The sequence below is a fragment of the Heptranchias perlo genome, chromosome 11 (assembly GCF_035084215.1).
Source record: "Heptranchias perlo isolate sHepPer1 chromosome 11, sHepPer1.hap1, whole genome shotgun sequence".
Classification (NCBI taxonomy): domain Eukaryota; kingdom Metazoa; phylum Chordata; class Chondrichthyes; order Hexanchiformes; family Hexanchidae; genus Heptranchias; species Heptranchias perlo.
Window position 1 is genome coordinate 15,321,331 of NC_090335.1, and position 7,083 is coordinate 15,328,413.

Below are 7,083 nucleotides of genomic sequence, written 5' to 3' on the forward strand. Positions count from 1 at the left end.
ACAGAAAGAACTCGCATTCATATAGCACCTTTCACATCTTCGGGACATCCCAAAGCCCTTTACAGCCACTGAAGTACTTTTGATGTGTAGTCAATGTTGTAACACAGGAAATGCAGCAGCCAATTTGCACACAGCAAGGTCCCACAAACAGCAATGAAATAAGTGACCAGATCTTCTGGTTTTTTTTAGAAACTTAGAAAATAGGAGCAGGAGTAGGCCATTCTGCCCTTTGAGCCTGCTCCGCCATTCAATATGATCATGGTCGATCCTCTATCTCAATACCATATTCCCGCTCTCTCCCCATACCCCTGGATGCCTTTTGTGTCTAGAAATCTATCTAGCTCCTTCTTAAATATATTTAGTGACTTGGCCTCCATGGCCTTCTTGGTAGAGAATTTCCCAGGTTCACAACCCTCAGTGAAGAAATTTCTCCTCATCTCAGTCCTAAATGTCCTAACCCATATCCTGAGACTGTGACCCCTCGTTCTGGACCCCCCTGCATCCAGTCTGTCTAGCCCTATCGGAATTTTGTATGTTTCAATGAGATCCCCACTCATTCTTCTAAACTCGAGTGAATACAGGCCGAGTCGACCCAATCTCTCCTCATACGACAGTCCTGCCATCCCAGGAATCAGTCTGGTGAACCTTCGCTGCATTCCCTCTATGGCAAGTATATCCTTTCTTAGGTAAGGAGACCAAAACTGCACACAATACTCCAGGTGTGGTCTCACCAAGGCCCTGTATAACTGCAGCAAGACATCCTTGCTCCTGTACTCAAATCCTCTTGCAATGAAGGCCAACATATCATTTGCCTTCCTAACTGCTTGCTGCACCTGCATGTTTACTTTCAGTGACTGGTGTACAAGGATACCCAGGTCCCTTTGTACATCAACATTTCCCAATCTATCACCATTTAAATAATACTCTGCCTTTTTCCTTCCGAAGTGGATAATTTCACATTTATCTACATTATACAGCATCTGCCATGTATTTGCCCACTCACTCAACCTGTCTAAATCGCCTTGAATTTTGCATCCTCTTTAAAAAAAAAGAGAAGGACCTAGGCCTCTGCCGGTATTGATTCCAGGAGGTGTGTGACAGCAGGCAAACAATGGCTTTCCTTCCTCCAGTTGGTGCCTCCCTATAGCAGCACAGCTATTTGCATCCTCCTCACAACGCACAATCCCACCTAGTTTTGTGTCATCAGCAAACTTGGAAATATTACATTTGGTTCCCTCATCCAAATCATTGATATATATTGCGAATAGCTGGGGCCCAAGCACTGATCCCTGTGGTACCCTACTAGTCACTGCCTGCCACCCCAAAAAAGACCCATTTATTCCTATTCTCTGTTTCCTGTCTGTTAACCAATTCTCAATCAATGTCAGTATATTACCCCTAATCCCACGTGCTTTAATTTTGCACACTAACCTCTTATGTGGGACTTTATCAAAGCCCTTCTGAAAATCCAAATAAACCACGTCTACTGGTTCTCCCTTATCTATTCTACCAGTTACATCCTCAAAAAACTCCAGTAGGTTTGTCAAACATGATTTTCCTTTCATAAATCCATGTTGACTTTGCCTAATCCCGTTGATATTTTATAAAAGTGTTCGGTTATCACATCCTTTATAATAGACTCTAGCATTTTCCCTACTACTGATGTTAGGCTAACCGGTCTGTAGTTCCCTCTCCCTCCTTTTTTAAATAGTGGGGTTACATTTGCCACCCTCCAATCTGCAGGAACTGTTCCATAATCTATAGAATTTTGGAAGATGACAACTCATGCATCCACTATTTCCACGGCTACCTCTTTTAGTACTCTGGGATGCAGATTATCTGGCCCTGGGGATTTATCGGCTTTCAGTCCCACTAATTTCTCCAGCACTATTTTTTTACTAATACTAATTTCCTTTAATTCCTCCTTCTCACTAGTCCCTTGGTTCTCTGGGAAGTTATTTGTGTTCTCTTCCGTGAAGACAGAACCAAAATATTTGTTTAATTGCTCTGCCATTTCCTTGTTCCTCATTATAAATTCTCCCATTTCTGACTGTAAGGGACCTACATTTATCTTCACTAATCTTTTTCTTTTTACATACTTGTAGAAGCTTTTACAATCCACTTTTATGTTCCTTGCAAGTTTACTCTCATTCTCTATTTTTCCCCTCTAATCAATTTCTTGTTCCTTTTTTGCTGAAGTCTAAACTGCTCCCAATCCTCAGGCTTGCTACTTTATGTGACTCCACTTTGGATCTAATACTATCCTTAATTTCTTGTTAGCCATGGTTGGGCCGCTTTTCCTTTTTTGTTTTTGTGTTGGTTATGGAATAAATGTTGGCATGGAATAAATGTTGGCCAGGACACCCACAGAACTCCCCTGCTCTTCTAATAGTGCCATGGGATCTTTTACATCCACCCGAGAGAGCAGATGGGGCCTTGGTTTAACGTCTTATCCAAAAGTCGGCACCTCCGACAGTGCAACATTCCCTCACTACTACACTTCAGTGCCAGCCTAGATTATGTGCTTAAGTCTCTGGAGTGGGACTTGAACCAGTGCAGTCATAATAGCAGTTACGGTACAGGGCCAATTCTCAAGTTGAAACTCTTGACTATGCTGCTATAGGGAGGCACCAACTGGAGGAAGGAAAGCCATTCTTTGCCTGCTGTCACACACCTCCTGGAATCAATACCGGCAGAGGCCTAGGACCTTCTCTCTCTGCTGCAAACAATGCATGATTCAAGTGACTAGGTAGAAAATACAAGGTTTTGGGATATTTTGAATTTTTACAGCATATTTATCTTTGCACAAATTGCAGATTCCTAACAGCACAATCAAAATTCAGTTTAGCCAGTTAACATTTTCATAGAATTAGCAAAACAGTAGTCAGTTTGCAGGAGGATTTCCTAAAATGAAGAGAATTTTCAAATGTTCCTCCACTTAAGATTTTCTAATTAAAAAAACAATAAACAGATCTTGTACATATTGCGCTGTGTTCATATCTTGTTCATTGAAGAATGCTTGGTTCCCAACCAGATATAAAATATATTTGGCTCAATTAATTATTTTTTTTAAAAACCTCTAAGTTCATTCTCTGGTTACCTATCTTACTCTGTACAAAATAACATGAATTCATTTTTTGTTTTAGAGATATGGAATGCAGGGATTAGGTCAATCCCAAAATTAATTTTTCCCCCTCCAGGTTGCTTCTTATTCAAAATGCTTTGCCATCAGAGCCACCATTATCTCAATGACAGCTGTCACTCCAGGCTTGTGGTCAGTCACCTTTTGTTTGTACATCCAGTAAAGGGTGACAGCAGCAGTAGAAAGCATCTGTACTAGTTTATATTAACAATCTACAGTTCTAAATAAGCTAATACTACAGTCAGGCATACCATCAATCCACAGGTCAAGAAACTGGGAAAACTTTTTAATCCTACATCACCTGCACTGTTTATCTTCCAACTGGAAACCAAAAACATCCATATGAAACAGATCACTCATTAGACTACTCCATGATAACAATCAAAGCCTCTAAGTGAATTTCAAGGCATTATTATTAATCTCTGGATTCAGACAATGTTCATAAATTGTTCATGCTCTGCTGATCATCTGAATCCCTTGACTGGATTACTGCTGTCCAATTCACATAACTATCCATTATCCTCTGTAATATACTATTAAAAAGGGCAACATTTTGGTGACTGTATTAAAAACTGCAAACATTTTAATTGCATGGAAATGTAAGCACTGGATGGCATTAAGAGCCACTCCAAAAGAGGCAAAATTCAATTGTATTTCACTACGTTTGGGAAGTGAATATTGCATATTTTTGTTCCTTTCTGGATTGAACACAGACTCTAAAATTTGGCAACCTGTTTATAGAGAACGATTGGAACACTGCAGAAGGTGGGATAATCACTCTGATTTTCTGCCTGTACATAACACTCCAATGAGCACCAGAGAGCTGACGTTCATAAAACTCACGCCGGCCTCAGATATGCACGGCCGGGCTTCACATTTAAACCCTCAGCCTCTCCGGCAATTCGAAGTCAAGCACTCAAAATCAAAAGAAATGAAGTGATCCTATCATAAAGCAAATTTTCAAAAATAGACAGAGACGTCCAGGAAAATAACTGAACTTGAAAAGGAGTTGATATGATCAAGAACTACAATGTTTTTTAAAAAATGCGCTATGCTTTCTGAAGCAAATCAATTAATTATACAGAAAATATGCAAAAGTTGCCAGGGAAGGAGCAGTTGTCCTCACAACCGGAGTACATTTGCAGTAAATTCAACCAAAAGCAATGCAATAGAAGGAGTCTGGGGGCCTGGATGCAGCACTGAACGAGTTACATTACACAAACTCTTATGGTTGCCGCTGATTGACAGGTACATGGCGAGCATGCGCAGTGGCCTTACCGAGTCTGCTGCCCGCTGACGGCAGGCAAACGGCCCAACCGTCACTCTGTGGAAATAAAAACTCACTTCACCCCAGACACCGACCTGTTTTCTTGTTTCCTCTCCTTCCCCCCTTTCCAGGAACGACGCAGACGACCGCACCGCCGACACGTTTCCCTCGCTATGGGTTAGGCGGCGCACCGGCAGAAGGAGAACGAGCTAGTCAGTCACACCGCCGCCAGCTCTCTCATTTCCGGCTCTTTGTATTGTAAAGCAGCTCGCTGCGCTCGGACCGCCCTCCTCCTTCGTCAACGAAGTTTGCCGGGGGGGCGCTGGTGGGGGAACTGAGCTGTACGTCACCGAATCCTGCGCACGCTGCGCGTTACCGAGTTACGTGCGCCCAGCGCTTCTGCCCACGTGACCTGTGCGCGACGGGGCGCGAGCGGGAAAAGTCAAAGCGCTGCTTAACCCTGTGTGAGCCGGATCCTTGCCAACGCAAAGGTTTTCCGTTGGCCCGTAAGAAGAAACTGGGTTGGCCATTCAGAATTTATGTCATTGCTCAAGGAGGGTGTTAGAGATAATGTCACTCCCTGGTTTTCAGTCAGAGAGAAGATTTGATCGTGTTTCTTCCCACCCTCAAATGAACTCCCTCCCTGTTATTAAAGCGCTTTCCAGTACCAAAAATAGCGAGGCCACAATGGTGGTGCCGGATGCGCACAATGTCCTGCACCATTCCAGGTACAGCAGCGACAGTCACCGGGCGAGCTTGCAAATCTCAGAAAATTGCATTTTTATTTAGCTTTGTGCTGGATGTTCTTTTCAGTCCAAATTTTTGCCTGTTTATTTTTTTGAGGTTTGGCTGCCAGATTTTTAGTTGCTGCAATATAATTTTGAAAATGAGCTTTCCAATGGTGATTCCAGTCTTTTTGTGTTATTTGGTAGAGAAAGAAGAGAATGAAAAGACTGCTAGGCAGATCAGACTGCACCAGCGGTGGACTGCACTTACCTGCCTTCATACAAGACTGTATCTACAAGCAGAGGCATTTGTACCTTGGAATAATGAAGGCAAGCCACCTTCTTAGGCTAAGGACACAGCAATAGAATGGTGCTCGTCTCCAGAATCTGACCTTCAGCCACCCTCCGCCAAAGGATGGTACTGTTGGTGGCTGTCAACGTTATGGACAGCCCTGAGCTTTAATGCACCTTGTTCACTTCAAGCTGCTACAAGGGGCATCAGCACTATCAATCAGTCTGCAGTTCATATATGTATCAAGCAGGTGACTAATGTGCCATGGCAAACAATTTGATTACTTTCTCCAAAGGGCAACCGGCAGCAGAATGGGAAGGTTTTCACCTTCTTTATGTATCAGATCACCCAAAGTCCAAGGCATCATTGATAGCACCCATGTGGCCATAAAGGCTAGAGGCATCTTGAAGCAGTTTTTAAGATGACTGGACAGATAAGGGGTGTCCTTTAATACAATGCCACCAATACCTCCAAGTTCTTCAAAGTCTACTGCATACGCCAAAGAGGGATAATCATAGAGCAGGTGGAAGAGGAGGACACCTACTCATAGCCAAGAGCAGAGCAAGCCCACATTGGTGATATTTTCAGCTAAGTATGACATCTACTTAATGTATTACAGTCCTTCAAATGCACTCTCATCAACATTGGCCTCCTCACTAACTCAGCTACCATAGATCCTATTCATTTGACACAATTAAGTTAAAGTTCAATCAAATGTAATGCACAAATGTAATTTGTGTATGTGTGAGTATTTGTTGCCCGACTGCTTCCCCTTGTTGACAGTGAGGCATAAGTGCTGCGATGCGCCCGACAGGAACCTCCGATGCTGACCCCAGAAGACTTTATGAAGATGCCGGAAAGTCCAGCAGAGGTGTCTCGGCTGGTGAGGGAGATGCCAGGCCCCTTGTCTGCCCCTGGTTCGAGAGGTATGCCCGGTCTAATCAGTCATGCCTGCATTGACCACTATATGCCAGGACCCACAGAGGGCCTGGGATGGAGGAACTCCTGATGTAGCCATATTTGGAGCAGGGAGAGGTCATGTGGAATCCCTGATGTAAGTCTGGGACAATGCGTGTCCAGGTGTAAGAGGGAATCTCTTGGGACTGAGGTGGCTCTCTGGCTCTGTGCTGGGTCATGAGGTGGCTCTGCAATTGGATCCACCGCATCCAGACTGGTCGGCCAGATCTTGCATGGACATCAAAGGCAACAGTCATGTCCATGCCTACTGCAGCCATGCTCCTACTGATGGGCACTGCTTCAGCATTTCAATGGGAACAGACCTCTGGGCATCATTGACAGCAATGCAGCATTGAAGAATGGCTCGGTCCATCTGATCCCCCCCAGCATGTTGAAATCAGATAAGACAGCCTCTTGGAGATTGGAACCCAAAGCTTCAATAGCAGCTGAATATTTATGAAGGATATTCCAACTGGGCCTAGGAACTCAGTCACTGGAGGCTGTGCTGCAGAAAGCCCTGGGACTGCACGTGCTTCATGCTGGACTGCAGTTGTGGTAAACAGTCATGCAGAACGGCACAGATGTGGATGGTGGACCCCTCTATTGTCGCATCCTCTAATGACTGGAGAAAAAAATTGTTACTCAGATCGCGTCCTTTTAAGTATACACCCCATGAAATCCAGCTGACAACATTTTGCAG

General features: G+C 43.9%; 1 protein-coding gene across 2 annotated transcripts in view; it reads right to left on the reverse strand.

The window, feature by feature from the left end:
- The window catches only part of cab39l (calcium binding protein 39-like), a 73,844-nt gene extending 69,115 nt beyond the window's left edge, over positions 1-4,729 (reverse strand). For both annotated transcript variants that reach the window (XM_067992594.1, XM_067992592.1), the window contains exon 1: positions 4,505-4,729. The gene's annotated coding sequence lies outside the window, so the exon portion shown is untranslated. The remainder of the gene's footprint in view (positions 1-4,504) is intronic.
- Positions 4,730-7,083: the final 2,354 nt, after the last annotated feature.